Genomic DNA, 21,668 nt, shown 5'->3' on the forward strand with positions numbered 1-21,668 from the left:
AGGATCCCAAAACCAACGACGAGGCGATATCTGATATCGATTCCGAGAAATGGTTGGAAGCTATGAAGTCAGAGTTAGACTCCATGCATTCCAACCAAGTCTGGACCTTAGTGATCCACCAGAAGGTATTGTACCTATTGGATGCAAATGGATCTACAAAAGGAAGATAGGTTCGGATGGAGAGGTAGAGACCTATAAGGCAAGGCTTGTGGCGAAAGGGTATAGTCAGCGCGAAGGCGTTGACTATCAGGAGACCTTTTTCACCTATAGCCATGCTGAAATCCATCCGAACATTGCTTGCCATTGCAGCATTTCATGATTATGAAATCTGGCAGATGGATGTGAAAACAGCTTTCCTGAATGGATATCTTGATGAAGACATCTATATGGAACAGCCTTTGGGTTTCTGTCACGACCCCCGTCCCGTTTCTGGCGGGCCGCCGCGACGGTCCTAGGGTGCGGGTAGGCATAAGGCCACCAGCCACCGCGTAGAACCCTACTACCTATCAATCATCAATAGATCTTGAAAAATTTGGCATGATACATGCACAAAATGATCACTTTTCCTATAGTGACATGTCAGGATTAACTCAATAAATACAACACACTATCTGTCAGAGCAGCAATCACATAATCTGTCACATAATAAACCTGGACAATATATAGCAATACATTATCACAGGCACACAGCTGATCTGCACATATATATATATATATATATATATATATCTGCTTTCCAATCCATCCATGGTCAAACCCATATCCACAACAGGATCTATGACTGTAACTATGCACTATATACAATAGAAGGTTTATAATACACCAAAAGGTATAAACCTCTATCTACATTATACTATACTATACTATGGAACAGCACAGCTAGCAGGCAATCTCTAACCCTGCTCTTCTCTATACAATACCTGCCCTGCAATCAAAAACACCAAACTAGAGAGTGAGTATATAAATACTCAGTGAGTGGAGTAGAGAGTACTATGCACATGAGACAAGATATAATCATGGCTCGAGGTGAAATTTCAAGATCAATAACAAGATGAACATGAACTCAACATAAAGAATATGGAGTAAATCATCAATATCACCACAATCACAATCAACTCATCTGAAGCATATATGGAATAATCGAGTAAACATATATACTACTCATGAATATGCTCAACAGATCATAATGCTGGAACATACAAATCAGGTGTCAATATGCTGAATCATCAACAAGACAGCTATTGGGAGGTGGGTTTTACGCCCCAGGCGAACCAGCAACAACTCCCTACTGTCACATGCATATGCAGAATAAGACACCATACCAATAATATAAGTGCTAGATAGCTATCCGGAGGTGGGTTTTACGCCCCAGGCGAACCAGCAATAACTCCCCACTATCACATGCATATGCAGAATAAGACACCATACTGATAATATAAATGCAAGCCAGTATCCAGAACAGAAATCCATCTCACATCTATATACTAAACGGCACCTCGCGGAAATTCTACATCCATGGAAAGCCATACTGCACCTCGCGGGGTCTTACTATGCCCGGCGACAAGCAGAATATAAGTCGTAGGACTGGCCAATCCTACGCCTAGGGCCGTGTCCCCCCTAGGAAGGGACTGGGCTCCGCCCACCCAGAAGGCTACTATGTGCACAAAGGCCGATGTTCAACCCCATCGACTATAGGTGTCCTGCAGATACTGCCAAGCCATGCATGAATGCCATAATGCACCCTCCCAATACTCTACTAAAAGGAGCATAATTAAGACTACCACTCACTCGACTCCGACCCAATCATAAACTAACATCAGGGTTGGGAGTGAGGGGTCAAGGGTGTGCAATGCAACTCAATATACCACTGAAATGGGCTCTACAAATCTTTGAAATAGAGGAAATGAAATCAATTTACAAAAGAAGTCATTTCACAATTCAGATGCAATTTAATTATTCATAAAGGAGTATAATCAAGGCTACCACTTACAAGTCTTTGAAATATAGGAAATGAAATCAATTTACAAAAGAAATCATTTCACAATTCAGATCCAATTTAACTACTCATAAAAGAGTATAATCAAGGCTACCACTCATAAGTCTTTGAAATAGAGGAAATGAAATCAATTTACAAAAGAAATCATTTCACAATTCGGAATCAATTTGATTACTTATCAACCCCTCGTAATTCCTCTCAATGTCTCCTCAAATGCATGTACAGAATAATCAAGCATAGAGAATCAAGATTATGAAGGAATCTACTACAACAATTAATCAATAAGCTCAGGTGGAATCAAGTCACACTTGGCAACATTCATGAAAATGAATAAGGAATGTGCTCATGGTGCAAAGTACATGACTCCCACTCACCTGTCAATCTGGCACAGCCCTGATACGCCTCCAAAACTTTATGGTAGGCAGTAGGGGCTTCTTCTTCTTGCTCCCTAACTTCTTGCCCAATTGTGACATGCATTTATAATACATTTAGTCCTGTATCAAGGGCTATAATCTACGTGCTAATTATAATATAGGGAACTTTAATTGATTCAACTCCCTCATTCCCTAAATCTTTTCTTTTCTTTCTTTTTTTTCTTTTTCTATTAATTAACTCATCATTTATGTATACTAGGGATTCCCTTGCATGAGTACAAGGTCCTTTTTAGCTTGATCTAGGCTTAATACTCTATTATAGCATGAAATTCCTTATTTTCCACCCGAATGAACAGTAACTCGGACCGACAGCCGGTTACTTCATCCCGGGTTTGATCCACTTTCCAGACTCCAAATTTGATGAAATTTTTACCTAACATTCTACACTCATAGGGAATTCCAAAAAGGTAACATGCATCACTATCGGAGGCTGTTTGACCCCCTAAATAATTCACCAAAGTTGGGACTTTGACACAATTTTTCCGTAGTGCCGGAAAAATTTGTCGAAATCCGATTCTTCCCTTTTTAACACCCTTTACAACTATCATCTACCCTTTCTATAGCATAAATTCTTTAGAATGCTAGGTAGGGACGGGTATTTACCTTTTTCTTCTAGTGAAACTTGGGTTCTTGCGTAGAAGGGAAGGAGATCTACACTTTTCCCTTCAGCTGGCAGCGCAACCGGAGCTTTCTTGCACCTCGAATCCCCTCCCTCTTTCTTCTTCTTCTTCTTCTTTTTCTTCTTCTTCTCTTTTTTCCTCTCTCTGTGTTTCCACCGCCTGAGACTTCCCCTCTCTGTCTCTCGGTTTCATTCCAAAAGCCACCGTAAACCCCCCTTTAAATCACATCAAAGCACTATTCACCCTTTGTTTAATATTATTAAATTCTCATTTTGCCCTTGCCACTTCGATATATCTGCAATTATGCCATTATCTTTTGATTCCTTCCCATTTTGCCCCTAACACTTCAACGCATCTACTATTATGCCATTAACTTTTGATTCTTTCCAATTTTACCCCTTATATCAATTTTAAAGGACTATTCTATCTCCTTTTTATATAAAAAAAATTGGGGTTATTACATCCTCCCCCCCTTATATAAAATTCGTCCTCGAATTTAAAAGGGTAAATTATCTGATTACTCAAAGAGGTGAGGGTATTTGCTCTTCATACTTTGCTCCGACTCCCAAGTGCATTCTTCAACATTGTGCCGGTGCCATTGGACCTTTACCATACATATTTCCTTATTTCTTAGCTTCTTGATCTGAGTATCAAGGATAGCTACAGAAAGCTCTTCATAAGAAAGGTCTCTCTCTACTGTAACTTCCTGCACTGACAGCACATGGGATGAATTTGGCACATATTTCCGGAGCATAGATACATGAAATACTGAATGCACATGACTGAGGTTTGGAGGCAGTGCTAATCTGTAAGATACAGTGCCAACCTTGTCTAATATCTCAAAGGGGCCAATGTATCTAGGACTAAGCTTGCCTCTCTTTCCAAACCTCATTATTCCTTTCATAGGAGAGATCTTTAGGAACACATGATTTTCCGTGCCAAACTGCACATCTCTCCTTCTGACATCTGCGTAGCTCTTCTGCCTACTAAACACTGTCCTCAACCTTTCTTGTATCACTAACACCTTTTCTGATCAGTGCATCTACCACAACATTAGCTTTTCTCGGATGTGAGTAGAGCAGCAATACTACCAGAAGTTTTTCAGCTCGGTGTATCTACCTCAACATTAGCTTTTTCCGGAGAGTAGTGTATAGACAAGGCATGATTTTTATCAATTCCAATCATCTTTCCTGTCTCATATTGAGTAGCTTATAGGTAAGAAGGTATTTTAAACACTTATAATCAGTATACACCTTACAAGATTCATTAATATAGGGCCGAAGATATTTGTTCTGTATTGTTACCTTGTCCAATCCTTGATAACCAATACATAACCTCAAACTTCCATCTTCCTTCTTTACAAACAATACTAGAGTTCCCTAAGATGACACACTAAGTCGAATGAAGCCTTTATCAAGCAATTCTTGCAACTTTTCCTTTAATTCTTTTATTTCAGTTGGAGCCATTCTATAGGGGGTTTTTGAAGATTGGTATGGTATTGGGAATCAAATCAATTGCAAATTCAATCTCTCTCTCTGGTGGCAAACCAGGAAGATCTTCTGAAAAAACATCAGGGTGTTCATTCATTACTGGAATATCCTCTAATTTGGTCTCCTTTCAGGTATCCATTACAAGACTAAATAAGTCTTATACTCCTTTTCTAATGCCTTCCTAGCTTTCAGGGCAGAAATTAATGTTATGATGAATTACATTACACGGGTGCATCGCTTTGAAAGAAGAACCCTGGTTCTTCAGGTATCTAGAATATCACTCTTTTACTGTTGCAGTCAATATGAGTGTGGTACTGAGACCTCCAAGCTATTCCCAAAATGATGTCAAAATCTTGCATGTCAAGTTATATAAGATTTGTCACTAACTCTCCTACCCCTATTTGAATTATGCAATTCTTGCACTAATGTCAACAATTACTGTTTTCTATAGGGGTGTAGGAACACACAGTGATTTTTCTAGTTCCTCAAGTATGCAGTGTAGTTATCTAGATAAACTAACTGAAATAAAGGAATGCATAGTGCCAGAATCGAACAAAATAGAGGGATCAATCAAGCTGACTGGTAATATACCTGTTACCACCCGGTCATTGGCACTAGCATCTTGGTAGGTCAGTGTAAAACTCGAGCATTACTTCTTGGCCTCTGGTCACCAGGTACAGGAGGTCTGAGCTCATTCCTCCTCTTGTATGGGCAATCACGTGCCAGGTGTCCAGTCCGCCCACAACTATAACATGCCCTCGCTCTCCTCATATAGGGCCCACTATGGGATCTGCTAGAGTAAGTGTGGGCTCTGGGATCTGCTATGGTGATATTGATGATTCCACTATGGGATCTGCTAGAGTAATTGCGGACCTTGGGCTTCTCTTGAATTGGAGTGCCCCTGAGATCCCATGGCCTGCCACTCTGACTTCTATCTGATCTGGATCTCATCAGGTCAGCCCTTTCTCTATCAGATCTTTTCAATTCAGCCTCTACTCTCAAGGCTCTGTCCAAAATATCCATATAGCTGGTAATTAACTGTGAAGATGTCCGGGATCTGATCTCATGTCTAAGCCCTTGTTCGAACCGGTTGGCTCTACTCATATCATCCTCCATGAACTGGGGGCAGAATCGACCCAGCTCATCGAACCTATTGACGTAATCCAAGACAGTCATATGCTCGGACTGAGTCAGCGATAAAAACTCATTCTGCTTCATTTGCCTAACTGAGTCCGAAAAGTACTTAGCATAAAATACTCTCTTAAAATCCCCCCAGGCCATCCCGTTGACCTCATATGCTGTCTCCATAGCAGTCCACCAAGAGTCAGCACTCCCCCTTAGCATGGAGATAGCTAATTTGACTTTTACCTCCTCGGGAAATTGGAGTAACTCATACATCTTCTCCAGTTCCCGAATCCAGGCCTCAGCTATCATGGGATCGGACCCACCATTAAACATCGGTGGATTCAGCCTACGTAACCTCTCGTAATAGGATTCCATCGGCTGTACAGGTTGGGCAGCTAACTGCATCTGCTGCTGTTGCTCAAGCAGTTGTGCTATTAACTGGTACACTCCTGCTAAATCTGCCTGGGTTGCTATGGAGTGTGGAGTAGTTTGTGAAATTGATTGGCTATCAGGGTCCGGAGAAGGTGCCCTTATTTCTCTTTCAGCCTCCATGTTGCTTACGGCTACCTAACAGTCAAGAATTTATGATGAGTTTACATAAATTATCTCTTAACATAGTAAAATAGCAAAAACCATCAAAGAGATCACATAGTCATATCATAATAAATCTGAGAATCTACAATATTCACCTTCTCTTATTAACACAAATCTTCATTATTGAAAAATCTAGTCTCCCATCACAGTCAATATTTTTGACCAATTTAAATTGATTCGATCACTATACTTTCGCTACACAACTCTGATCAATATCCTCCGAATTTATTAATTGACTTTCTGTCAAAATATAAATCTTGATTGTAAACTGAATGATATACAATTTTGTCTCAAGTAGAGCCAAAAAGAACTCTTAAGTCTCATCCCCAAATATATTTTACAGAATTATATATGACTCATAAAATAACATATAGAAAAACCCTATGCTCCATAGTATAATCCTATACTTAATCTTGACTCACCCTATTGCTCTGACATGACTCTTCTTAACCTTTGCTCTGATACCACTTCTTGTCACGACCCCCGCCCCGTTTCCGGCGGGCCGCCGCGACGGTCCTAGGGTGCGGGTAGGCATAAGGCCACCAGCCACCGCGTAGAACCCTACTACCTATCAATCATCAATAGATTTTGAAAAATTTGGCATGATACATGCACAAAATAATCACTTTTCCTATAGTGACATGTCAGGATTATCTCAATACATACAACACACTACCTGTCAGAGCAGCAATCACATAATCTGTCACATAATAAACCTGGACAATATATAGCAATACATTATCACAGGCACACAACTGATCTGCACACATATATATATATACCTACTTCCCAATCCATCCATGGTCAAACCCATATCCACAACAGGATCTATGACTGTAACTATGCACTATATACAATAGAAGGTTTATAATACACCAAAAGGTATAAACCTCTATCTACATTATACTATACTATACTATGGAGCAACACAGCTAGCAGGCAATCTCTAACCCTGCTCTTCTCTATACAATACCTGCCCTGCAATCAAAAACACCAAACTGGGGAGTGAGTATATAAATACTCAGTGAGTGGAGTAGAGAGTACTATGCACATGAGACAAGATATAATCATGGCTCGAGGTGAAATCTCAAGATCAATAACAAGATGAACATGAACTCAACATAAAGAATATGGAGTAAATCATCAATATCACCACAATCACAATCAACTCATCTGAAGCATATATGGAATAATCGAGTAAACATATATACTACTCATGAATATGCTCAACAGATCATAATTGTTGCCCAGATAGACAACCCAAGAGGGGGGGGGGGTGAATTGGGTTTTAAAATAATTTTGCAATTAAAACGTTGTGGATGACTAATTAATGCTTTACCAAGATGATTAATTAATTGATATGTGCTGTGAATGAAATGATAGTAAAAGAAAGAGACAAACAATCACAAACACAAGGCTTTTATAGTGGTTCGGAGCTAACCCTTGCTCCTACGTCCACTCCCCAAGTCTCACTTGGGAATTCACTATAACCCCTTGGATTACAGCCGGTTGTTTTACAAGCTCACAACCAAACTTGTTGTTTTACGAGCTCACAACAAACTCGGTCGGTTTTCCCTGGCTCACCGACTAGAACCACCCCGATTGTTTTTCCGGGATCACAATCGAACCCTTACACGTTGGTTTTACACTCGGCTCACCAACCAACCTCTACACCCTTGATTCAATCCCCCGATTGAACCAAGCAAAGATAAGATGGAAATAATGACAACAAACAGAAAAACAGAGCTTCTCAAAAGCAGATAAATAACAATATAAACTAGAGAGAAGTTAAGAGCCCTCAAACACGTTTGAGTTGGAGTAGAGTAGAGCTTCTTGAACTTCGGGTCTCCTCTTGAATGTCTGGTCGACTTGAATGCAGGAGGAGATCTCTTTCAATGTTTGGAAAGAGGTAGTTGGATGGAGTTATGGCGCTCTTCCCTCTTTTCGTTGAAAAACCACTTGCAGAGAATGAATGCTTGATTTCTTTGAATGGAATGGTGCGTCTCTGCCTTGCTACAGTCCTCTGTGGCTATTTAAGCCATCCCCCATGGAAACTAGCCGTTAGATACCTTTTTCTGCCCGTTCTGTACACTCTGCACAACCTGACAATATGTCCGTTGGGGGTCGGAGTCGACTCGCGCGATCAGGAGTCGACTCGGCTGTAGCGGGAGTCGACTCATGCTTTTCCGGAGTCGACTCGGCAACTGTTCCGGATTTGAATTAAAGTAGCCTCTTCGACTGGGAGTCGACTCGTCTTGACCCGGAGTCGACTCGCCAACTTCTGGAGCTGACTTGGCATTTTCGGAGTCGGCTCATCTCATGAAATCCATGGAGCTAATTTTCAACTTGGCCCACTCGAGTCGACTCGACAATCCTGGGAGTCGACTCGGCGCTCAGAGCCCGAACTCCCGATCTTCTGTCTTTTGGCTCGTCCAGTCTTGGAGTCGACTCGAACTTCCCCGGAGTCGACTCGGCTCTCAGTTTCCGAAACATAGCCTTCTGCCTTTTTGGTGTAGCGCTGCCTTGGAGTCGACTCGAGCTGTCTGGGAGTCGACTCGGCTCTCAGAGACAGTAAATCGGTCTTCTGTCTTTTTGGGGTCGCGCTGTCTCGGAGTCGACTCGCGCATTGCGGAAGTCGACTCGAATCTCAGAGTCCGAAAACTGCTCTCTGACTTTTGCCTTGTGAACCACTGAGAGTCGACTCTCGCTTTCTTTGGAGTCGACCTACCAACCATCGGAGTCGACTCGCGTTCCACAGGAGTCGACTCGAATCTCAGGGTCGAAATTCGCTCTCTGACTTTTCTGTCTGTAACTCCTTGGAGTCGACTCATACTACTCCGGAGTCGACTCGGTAAACATCGGAGTCGACTCGCGCACTTCAGGAGTCGACTCGCTGATAGGTTTTGAGTTGATGCTTTCTGCTCGTCTGTCTGTTCTCAGTCGGAGTCGACTCGTAATGATCCAGAGTCGACTCGAGCCCGTGCCAGTGATTCTGATACGCTTGGAGTCGACTCGTAATACTCCAGAGTCGACTCGAGTCTCAGACTTTGATTCAAACTGACTTCTTAACTTATCCAAAATATTATGAACCAAGTCTAGAAACACTTTAGACAAGATTTTCACTGAAACACTCAATTGAATTCATTAGTAAACAAGAGATATACTCAGATGCTTTGAGCTCATCAAAATCAAATAGGGTTATGATCAATCACTCCACAATCTCCCCCTTTTTGATGATGACAAAACATTGAGTATATGTAAAGTGAATTGCTCAATAAACAAGAAAATAAAATTCATAAATGAATTCAAGTGTCTGGTTATTTGATTATCCAATCTTGAAAGGTGTGAAACAATAAATTTTGGAGTTAAAGCTCCCCCTTTCATTTGGAATTATATAAGCCTTCATATCATGCAATCAATTGTTTGGCTTATATATATTTAATGATTTATCTTTCTTAAAAATTCAGATTCTCCCCCTCAACATTCTACTTTGTTTTGATTCTCTGAATTTTTTTTTAATGCATTGAAGTTTTTGAACTGAAATTTTTGGTTTTTAGAGGAAAAATCTGACAATTTGTTCTTGAGTTGGATTCAACTAATCTCCGAATATTCCTTGAATAGATTCTGGAGATTACTCCATTAGGAGCCCCAACAGAGAGATAATGAGCCTCGAGGTACCAAATCCACTAAGAACAAATTATGTTTTAATTCTCATTTTGATTCCATTTACATATCTATTAAGTATTTCTCCCCCTTTTTGTCATCATATCAAAAAGGAGGTAAGCAGAACAAACAATCACTTAGAGAACAAATTGCACACAATTGAAGAGAATATGTCTACTCATTGTATTGATGTGTATGTAAATACATTTGAGAATACAATAAGTAAGGCAAAAAAAAAGGAATACATGTCAAAATAAAGCAAAAAGCAGCTAAGGTCTCCTCGAGGATGTGGCTCCTCCTCTCAATCTGTTCTGCTCCATGAGGAGGGTGACCGCATCTGTAACATGCCCGAGCTGAGAGATAATGGACGAAGTGGCCCTGCTATGTGTAGTGGAGAGCTCGATCACCGACTTCTGAAGTGCGTCCAGCTTGTCGATGAGCACGTTCGACAAGCGCTCGGCCCCCTGAGTAGTGGTGCTCATGTCCTTCCGGATGTCATCGCGCATCTTCCGAGTGATGCCCGTGACCTCACTCATACTGAAGAATTGAGCCTGGATCAGGCTCCGGACGTAGTAAATCTCTTCCCGCACATGGGCCGTCATCTCAGTCACGGCTGTCAAAGAAGGGACCAATGCTGACGAAGGTGCAGGAGTGGGAGCAGGCACTGAACCCCGGAGCTCCCGAAGTAGATCATCTCGCAGATCTCGGACAATCTCCTGCCGCAACTCCCGGAGCTGCTCAGGAGCGATCCGGACCTCCATGACCTGAGGAGCTGAGGAGGAGGGTCCGGCTGAGGTGGTAGGAGCAGAAGTGGAGGGAAAGTCAGGATAATCTGAGTCTGGCTCAGGACTAGGGGAATGTCTGGTGGTATGTGTGGAGGTGAAAGACTTCCTAACCCAGGTCCCCTCTACCTTCCGAAACCCCATCCTGTGTAGGGTCCCCGGACGCATGCGATCTGTCCATCGCAATGCGCGAGAGGGTTCCCCCTCAGGAATGGGAATCTCGGCCTCCCTAAACAAAAGGGTGAACATCATGCCGTAGGGGAGGGTGAGCCTAGGTCTATCTAGTGGCTCACATAGATATCTATAAATAAGTTTTGGGAAGTTGACTGGGGTGTCCTGGAGAATATAGAACATAAGGGCGAGGTCCCTCTCAGAAACAAAGTCGAAGCGCCCAGTCTTCGGGAAGAGGGACCTAGACAGGATGCTCAGGAGGATCCGCACCTCAACTGGAAGTGAGCTAGCGGATACCTCATCCAAGGGGGACTGGGGTGGATGCCCTAGAATGGCCGTAAGGGCCTCAGTCCCATCCTCAGGGTGTGCGGGTGCCACCCCAACTTGGGGAAGATGGAGGACCTGAGCAATGATATCCTCCGAAATGAATAATGGGACACCGGCTACCGTGCCCTCTATACCCCCATCGCCCCTGTGGACGGTACCGTAGAACTCCCTAACTAGTCCAGGGTATGTGGGGAGATCTAAGGTGAGAAAATACTCTAAGCCCTGGGCCCTAAGTCTCTCTCCTATCGTAAAGCCCTCCCGGGAGAGATAGTCGAAATCGACGTATCTCCCGGTGGAGACCGCCTTCCCAGCGCACGGCCTCGAGGGAACGGCCCTCGGCGGGGAACGAGCCGGAGGTTGTGGCCTCACGGGGTCGTTCCGAGCCTTGGAACGCCGCTCGGCACCGGTCGCGGACTGGGGCCTCTTCCGGCTTGAGACAGTGGCTTTGCGAGGCATGGTTGACCTAGAATGGAGTAAAACGCTAATGGACGGTGAAAGGTCGACGGGAAAAAAGCTTAGGGACGGCCGGAGACGATCTAGGAGTCGGCTCTAGGGTTTTGAACAGTGGCGGCGGTGAAAATAAGTGTTTTCTAAACGATGGAGTTAGGGTTAAAAAGTCGGATCCCGACTGCGACTCGACTCCTCTGAGTCGCGAGTCGACTCGACCTCGAGTCGACTCCAAAATAGGCGCGAGTCGACTCTCCTTATGTGCCTGTTAACCTCGAGTCGACTCCCGTCTGTATGCGAGTCGACTCCCCCTCTGCTGCCATCGATCTCGAGTCGACTCCCGCAAATGCGCGAGTCGACTCCCCTTTACGAGCCGACTCTGAAACTTGCTCGAGTCGTCTCGAACTCTGGCACGCACCTAAAAATCATGCTTTGTTCGTGCCGAATGAGGGAAAATCACTAAGTTATGATCTGATTTGATGATCATTGTAAAGAAACTCTAAATTAACCACAATCTAATCATCAAAATCAATGAACTAGTGGAAAACACCACTAGCATGGATCAATCACTCCTAATCCCCTCCTAAGCACACTAAATCTCTCTTCACTTAGGGGTTTTGTAAAAATGTCAGCTAATTGATCATCAGTACAAACAAATTGTAGTGTCACATCACCATTCAGTACATGATCTCTTATGAAGTGATGTCTTATCTCAATATGTTTAGTTCTTGAATGCTGAATTGGATTCTTAGTTAGATTAATGGCACTTGTATTATCACAATTAATGGATATTTTATCTTGTTTAATGCCATAATCTTCTAATTGTTGTTTGATCCATAAGATTTGAGCACAACAACTCCCGGCTGCAACATATTCAGCTTCAGCAGTAGATAATGCAACCGAGTTTTGTTTCTTGCTAAACCATGAGATTAAGTTTTCTCCTAGAAATTGACAAGACCCGCTGGTACTTTTTCTATCAAGTTTACATCCAGCAAAGTCTGAATCTGTGTATCCTATTAATTTTAGGCTAGATTCTTTAGAATACCATAAACCTATATTCTTAGTTCCTATTAGGTATTTAAAGATTCTCTTAACTGCAATTAGATGTGATTCCTTAGGATTAGACTGATATCTAGCACACATGCAAACACTAAACATGATATCAGATCTACTTGCAGTAAGATACAATAAAGATCCTATCATACCTCTATATAGTTTCTGATCTACAGATTTACCTGATTCATCTTGGTCTAATTTGCATGATGAGCTCATGTGGGTGCTGATTGACTTGTTCCCCTCCATATCAAACTTTTTAAGCATCTCCTTGATATATTTGGCTTGATTGATGAAGATGCCTCCTTCAGACTGTTTGATTTGAAGCCCGAGGAAGTAGTTCAGCTCTCCCATCATGCTCATCTCAAATTCACTCTGCATCAAATCAGCAAATTCTTCGCAGAGGCGATTGTTAGTAGCACCGAAAATAATATCATCAACGTAAATCTGCACTAATAACATATCTTTGTTTTGCTTTTTCAGAAATAGTGTTGTATCTACATTACCCCTAGAGAACTCATGTTCTAATAGGAATTTGCTAAGCCTCTCATACCATGCTCTAGGTGCTTGTTTCAAACCATAAAGTGCTTTGTTCAATTTATATACATGATTAGGGTATTGATGATTTTCAAAATCAGGAGGTTGTTCTACATATACCTCCTCATTAATATACTCATTTAAAAATGCACTTTTTACATCCATTTGAAATAGTTTGAAGTCCTTAGAGCATGCATATGCTAATAATAATCTAATAGCCTCAAGTCTAGCTACAAGAGCAAAGGTTTCATCAAAATCTATACCTTCTTCTTGATTATAGCCCTTTGCTACTAGTCTAGCCTTATTCCTTATGACAATTCCATTTTTATCAAGTTTATTTTTATAAATCTATTTGGTACCTATAATTGGATATTCAGAAGGTCTTTCAACTAGATTCCATACTTTGTTTCTAGTAAATTGGTTTAATTCTTCTTGCATTGCATTTATCCAATTTACATCTTTTTCAGCTTCTTCTATGCGTTTAGGCTCAAAATGTGAAACGAAAGATAGATGATTGTTTAAGTTCCTAAGGGATGCTCTAGTCCTAATAGGTTGAGACGGATCATCTAGAATTAATTCCTTAGGATGCCCGTGAGCATACCTCCAAGCTTTAGTTAGCCCATGATCTACTATAGTCTCTTGGCTTGATGATGCATCTTCAATTAATTTTTGACTGTTATCTTGTAATGTCATCTCGTCAATCTTTTCTTCAAGAATTTCCATATCATCATCAAAATTAACTCTCTTACTAGAAGAGATATCACTAGAATCATCGAAGACAACATGTATGGATTCTTCTATAACTAGGGTTCTTTTATTAAAGACTCTATAGGCTTTACTAGTTGTAGAGTAGCCTAAGAATATGCCCTCATCAGATTTAGAATCAAATTTTTCTAGATTATCTTTCCCATTATTATGAACAAAACACCTACATCCAAAGATATGAAAATAATTTACCTTTGGTTTTCTGTTTTTCCAAAGTTCATAAGGTGTTTTCTTTATAATAGGTCTCAATAAATCTCTATTTAATATATGACAAGAAGTATTAATGGCTTCTCCCCAAAAGTACTTAGGGAGGTTACTTTCACATAACATAGTTCTAGCCATTTCCTCTAGAGTTCTATTTTTTCTCTCCACAACTCCATTTTGTTGTGGTGTCCTAGGTGCAGAAAAATTGTGTGTTATCCCCTTTTTACTACAAAACTTATCAAATAAATGATTTTCAAATTCGGTACCATGGTCACTTCTAATAGCTACTACTGAAGTATCTCTAGTATTGGTTACTTCTTTATAAAATTTCTTGAAAACTGAAAAAGCTTGATCCTTATGAGCTAAGAACATGACCCAAGTGTATCTAGAATAATCATCTACAATAACTAGACCATATTTATTTCCACCTAGGCTTGTGGTTCTAGTTGGTCCGAATAGGTCCATGTGTAGTAGTTCTAGAGGTCTAGAGGTTGAGACACAATTTATAGATTTAAAGGAGTTCTTTGATTGTTTGCCAAATTGACATGCTTCACATATTTTATTCTTTTCAAACTTCAATTTTGGCAAACCTATCACCGAATCTCTTTTAACTAGTTTAGATATTGTGTCCATGCTTGCATGACCTAACTTACGGTGCCATAACCAACTAGCATCATTGTCCTTAGTTTCATTAACAACTAAGCATGGGTTGTGTTTGGCAAGATCCTCAAGGTCTACAACATACACATTTCCACGTCTTATTCCTTTAAAAACTAAACTATTGTCATTTGGGTTTGTTACGATGCATAGTGATGGTTTAAACATAACATCATAACCTTTATCACATAATTGACTAATGCTTAATAAATTATGCTTAAGACCGTCAACATATCTAACATTATCAATAAAAGTAGAAGGGGTAATTTGTACTTTACCTATACCAATGATGTGACCTTGGTTGTTGTCTCCAAAAGTCACAGCACCTCCCTTCTTAGCTTCAAGGGTGAAGAATTGATCCTTGTCACCCGTCATGTGTCTTGAACAGCCACTATCCAAGTACCAGCAATTTTTGTTGACCTTGGCTGCAAGACACTCCTACACAAGCAGATCATATAATTTTAGGTACTCAAGTTTTCTTGGGTCCTTCATGGTTAGTCATGTTGGTTCCTTTTGGAACCCATACCCTTTTGATTTTTCTTTTAGTTTTTCCTTTCCTATAGTCACATACATTTGCTTTATGTCCTACAGTTCCACAACAAAAACAGGTTATTTTCTTAATTTTACTTTCTCCTGCTTTAACAAAGAAGTTACTAAGAAGTTTTTGCTTGTTTTTAGGTTTGTATCCTAGACCTGTTCTATTGAATACAGCTCGTTAACTATTAAGTATCATATTTAATTTTTCAGAACTATATGTAAATTTTTCAACCAAGGGTTTGTATTTCTCAAGTTCTTTAGTTAGTGTCTGTTTTTCTGCTTTTAGATCATTTAGTTCTTTTGTGATACTCTAATTTATATGTTTATAGTTTTTGGGTTCTAATATTTCTTTGTTCAGCCTTTCATTTTCTTTAGTTAAGGTATTATTCTTTTGTATCAAGATTTGGTTGCTTGTTTTAAGTTCTGCATTTTCTTTGGTGATACAATCCTTATCCTTAACTAACTTATCGTATTTATGTAGGTAAGATTGATTAGCTATTTTTAGTTCTTTATTCTTAAGATTTATGGCCTTATATTCAATCATTAATTCATTAAATGCATCATACAATTCATCAAAGGTAAAATCGAGATGCGTGTTGGATGTTACCTCATTTTCATTGGCCATGAAACAGAAATTGGCCTTTTCTTCTTGTTCCTCATCCGATGATGAAGATGATGCGTCGGAGTCCGATAAGGTGGTGACAAGGGCTTTCTTCTTCTTGTACTTGCTGCCCTTCTTTAGTAAGGGACACTCAGCTCTGATGTGCCCCGGCTTCTTGCACTCATAACACCCAATCCCCTCATTTTCCCTTTCCTTACCTTTATCCTTGCGATAGAAATTTGAGGGGCCTCTCCTTTGATGATAGGACTTCTTGTGGTTGATGAATTTTCTGAACTTGCGCACAAGAAGAGCCTCATCATCATCTCCCTCATGATCTTCTTCTTCACTGCTGCTACTGCAAGACAAATCTTTATTAGATGATGTAGATTTGAGAGCTATTACCTTTTTCTTATGGGAGGACTCTTCTTCGCTGTGCTGCTTCATTGTTAGCTCGTGAGTCATTAGGGATCCAAGGAGCTCTTCAAGTGGAAGCTTGTTCAAGTCCTTAGCTTCTTGGATTGCCGTCACCTTGGCTTCCTATGACCTTGGTAGACAGCAAAGAATTTTCCTGACAAGATCACTGTTAGTATAGTTTTTGCCAAGGCTTTTTAGGCCATTGACAATGTCAGTAAACCTAGTGAACATGCTAGTGATTGTCTCATTAGAATCCATCTTAAATAGTTCATACTTATGAACTAATATATTTATTTTGGATTCTTTGACTTGATTCGTGCCCTCATGGGTCACTTCAAGTCTGTCCCAAATCTCTTTTGCAGAATTGCAAGTAGAGACTCTATTGAATTCATTCCTATCTAATGCACAGTAAAGCACATTCATTGCTTTAGAATTGAGTTGTGCCTTTCTCATGTCATGTTCATCCCAATCCTTTTCTAGTTTAGGTACAGTGACACCCTCTACATAGATGGATGGGATGTATGGTCCATTTACTACAATGGTCCACATCTCATAGTCTTGGGCTTGGATAAATATCCTCATCCTAGCCTTCCAATATGAGTAATTGGATCCATTAAAGAATGGGGATCTTTGGGTGGACTGACCCTCGATGTGGGAAGATCCAAATGGGGTTGTCATTTTGATCTTTGACTCTTAGGGTAGAAGAGTTTAGGCTCTGATACCACTTGTTGCCCAGATAGACAACCCAAGAGGGGGGGTGAATTGGGTTTTAAAATAATTTTGCAATTAAAACGTTGTGGATGACTAATTAATGCTTTACCAAGATGATTAATTAATTACTATGTGCTGTGAATGAAATGATAGTAAAAGAAAGAGACAAACAATCACAAACACAAGGCTTTTATAGTGGTTCGGAGCTAACCCTTGCTCCTACGTCCACTCCCCAAGTCTCACTTGGGAATTCACTATAACCCCTTGGATTACAGCCGGTTGTTTTACAAGCTCACAACCAAACTTGTTGTTTTACGAGCTCACAACGAACTCGGTCGGTTTTTCCTGGCTCACCGACTAGAACCACCCCGATTGTTTTTCCGGGATCACAATCGAACCCTTACACGTTGGTTTTACACTCGGCTCACCAACCAACCTCTACACCCTTGATTCAATCCCCCAATTGAACCAAGCAAAGACAAGATGGAAATAATGACAACAAACAGAAAAACAGAGCTTCTCAAAAGCAGATAAATAACAATATAAACTAGAGAGAAGTTAAGAGCCCTCAAACACGTTTGAGTTGGAGTAGAGTAGGGCTTCTTGAACTTCGGATCTCCTCTTGAATGTCTGGTCGACTTGAATGCAGGAGGAGATCTCTTTCAATGTTTGGGAAGAGGTAGTTGGATGGAGTTATGGCGCTCTTCCCTCTTTTCGTTGAAAAACCACTTGCAGAGAATGAATGCTTGATTTCTTTGAATGGAATGGTGCGTCTCTGCCTTGCTACAGTCCTCTGTGGCTATTTAAGCCATCCCCCACGGAAACTAGCCATTAGACACCTTTCTCTGCCCGTTCTGCACACTCTGCACAACCTGACAATATGTCCGTTGGGGGTCGGAGTCGACTCGCGCGATCAGGAGTCGACTCGGCTGTAGCGGGAGTCGACTCATGCTTTTCTGGAGTCGACTCGGCAACTGTTCCGGATTTGAATTAAAGTAGCCTCTTCGACTGGGAGTCGACTCGTCTTGACCCGGAGTCGACTCGCCAACTTCTGGAGCTGACTTGGCATTTTCGGAGTCGGCTCATCTCATGAAATCCATGGAGCTAATTTTCAACTTGGCCCACTCGAGTCGACTCGACAATCCTGGGAGTCGACTCGGTGCTCAGAGCCCGAACTCCCGATCTTCTGTCTTTTGGCTCGTCCAGTCTTGGAGTCGACTCGAACTTCCCCGGAGTCGACTCGGCTCTCAGTTTCCGAAACATAGCCTTCTGCCTTTTTGGTGTAGCGCTGCCTTGGAGTCGACTCGAGCTGTCTGGGAGTCGACTCGGCTCTCAGAGACAGTAAATCGGTCTTCTGTCTTTTTGGGGTCACGCTGTCTCGGAGTCGACTCGCGCATTGCGGGAGTCGACTCGAATCTCAGAGTCCGAAAACTGCTCTCTGACTTTTGCCTTGTGAACCACTGAGAGTCGACTCTCGCTTTCTTTGGAGTCGACCTACCAACCATCGGAGTCGACTCGCGTTCCACAGGAGTCGACTCGAATCTCAGGGTCGAAATTCGCTCTCTGACTTTTCTGTCTGTAACTCCTTGGAGTCGACTCGTTAAACATCGGAGTCGACTCGCGCACTTCAGGAGTCGACTCGCTGACAGGTTTTGAGTTGATGCTTTCTGCTCGTCTGTCTGTTCTCAGTCGGAGTCGACTCATAATGATCCGGAGTCGACTCGAGCCCGCGCCAGTGATTCTGATACGCTTGGAGTCGACTCGTAATACTCCGGAGTCGACTCGAGTCTCAGACTTTGGTTCAAACTGACTTCTTAACTTATCCAAAATATTATGAACCAAGTCTAGAAACACTTTAGACAAGATTTTCACTGAAACACTCAATTGAATTCATTAGTAAACAAGAGATATACTCAGATGCTTTGAGCTCATCAAAATCAAATAGGGTTATGATCAATCACTTCACAATAATGCTGGAACATACAAATCAGGTATCAATATGCTGAATCATCAACAAGACAGCTATTGGGAGGTGGGTTTTACGCCCCAGGCGAACCAGCAACAACTCTCTACTGTCACATGCATATGCAGAATAAGACACCATACCAATAATATAAGTGCTAGATAGCTATCGGGAGGTGGGTTTTACGCCCCAGGCGAACCAGCAACAACTCTCCACTATCACATGCATATGCAGAATAAGACACCATACTGATAATATAAATGCAAGCCAGTATCCAGAACAGAAATCCATCTCACATCTATATACTAAACGGCACCTCGCGGGAATTCTACATCCGCGGAAAGCCATACTGCACCTCGCGGGGTCTTACTATGCCCGGCGGCAAGCAGAATATAAGTCGTAGGACTGGCCAATCCTACGCCTAGGGCCGTGTCCCTCCTAGGAAGGGACTGGGCTCCGCCCACCCAGAAGGCTACTATGTGCACAAAGGCCGATGTTCAACCCCATCGACTATAGGTGTCCTGCAGATACTGCCAAGCCATGCATGAATGCCATAATGCACCCTCCCAATACTCTACTAAAAGGAGCATAATTAAGACTACCACTCACTCGACTCCAACCCAATCATAAACTAACATCAGGGTTGGGAGTGAGGGGTCAAGGGTGTGCAATGCAACTCAATATACCACTGAAATGGGCTCTACAAATCTTTGAAATAGAGAAAATGAAATCAATTTATAAAAGAAGTTATTTCACAATTCAGATCCAATTTAATTATTCATAAAGGAGTATAATCAAGGCTACCACTTACAAGTCTTTGAAATATAGGAAATGAAATCAATTTACAAAAGAAATCATTTCACAATTCAGATCCAATTTAACTACTCATAAAAGAGTATAATCAAGACTACCACTCATAAGTCTTTGAAATAGAGGAAATGAAATCAATTTACAAAAAAAATCATTTTACAATTCGGAATCAATTTGATTACTTATCAACCCCTCGTAATTCCTCTCAATGTCCCCTCAAATGCATGTACAGAATAATCAAGCATAGAGAATCAAGATTATGGAGGAATCTACTACAACAATTAATCAATAAGCTCAGGAGGAATCAAGTCACACTTGGCAACATTCATGAAAATGAATAAGAAATGTGCTCATGGTGCAAAGTACATGACTCCCACTCACCTGTCAATCTGGCACAGCCCTGATACGCCTCCAAAACTTTATGGTAGGCAGTAGGGGCTTCTTCTTCTTGCTCCCTAACCTCTTGCCCAACTGTGACATGCATTTATAATACATTTAGTCCTGTATCAAGGGCTATAATCTACATGCCAATTATAATATAGGGAACTTTAATTGATTCAACTCCCCCGTTCCCTAAATCTTTTCTTTTCTTTCTTTTTTTTCTTTTTCTATTAATTAACTCATCATTTATGTATACTAGGGATTCCCTTGCATGAGTACAAGGTCCCTTTTAGCTTGATCTAGGCTTAATACTCTATTATAGCATGAAATTCCTTATTTTCCACCCGAATGAACAGTAACCCGGACCGACAGCCGGTTACTTCATCCCGGGTTTGATCCACTTTCCAGACTCCAAATTTGATGAAATTTTTACCTAACATTCTACACTCATAGTGGATTCCAAAAAGGTAACATGCATCACTATCAGAGGCCATTTGACCCCCTAAATAATTCGCCAAAGTTGGGACTTTGACATGATTTTTCCGTAGTGCCGGAAAAATTTGTCGAAATCCGATTCTTCCCCTTTTAACACCCTTTACAACTATCATCTACCCTTTCTATAACATAAATTCTTTAGAATGCTAGGTAGGGACGGGTATTTACCTTTTTCTTCTTGTGAAACTTGGGTCCTTGCGTAGAAGGGAAGGAGATCTACACTTTTTCCTTCAGCTGGCAGCGCAACCGGAGCTTCCTTGCACCTCGAATCCCCTCCCTCTTTCTTCTTCTTCTTCTTCTTTTTCTTCTTCTTCTCTTTTTTCCTCTCTCTGTGTTTCCACCGCCTGAGACTTCCCCTCTCTATCTCTCGGTTTCATTCCAAAAGCCACCGTAAACCCCTCTTTAAATCACATCAAAGCACTATTCACCCTTTGTTTAATATTATTAAATTTCCATTTTGCCCTTGCCACTTCGATATATCTGCAATTATGCCATTATCTTTTGATTCCTTCCCATTTTGTCCCTAACACTTCAACGCATCTACTATTATACCATTAACTTTTGATTCCTTCCAATTTTATCCCTTATATCAATTTTAAAGGACTATTCTATCCCCTTTTTATATAAAAAAAAATTGGGGTTATTACATCCTCCCCCCCTTATATAAAATTCGTCCTCGAATTTAAAAGGATAAATTATCTGATTACTCAAAGAGGTGAGGGTATTTGCTCTTCATACTTTGCTCCAACTCCCAAGTGCATTCTTCAACATTGTGCCGGTGCCATTGGACCTTTACCATACATATTTTCTTATTTCTTAGCTTCTTGATCTGAGTATCAAGGATAGCTACAGAAAGCTCTTCATAAGAAAGGTCTCTCTCTACTGTAACTT

Source organism: Phoenix dactylifera, chromosome 7 (assembly GCF_051530095.1).
Source record: "Phoenix dactylifera cultivar Ajwa chromosome 7, Ajwa_hap1_PhDact_Kaust_v1.1, whole genome shotgun sequence".
Taxonomy (NCBI): domain Eukaryota; kingdom Viridiplantae; phylum Streptophyta; class Magnoliopsida; order Arecales; family Arecaceae; genus Phoenix; species Phoenix dactylifera.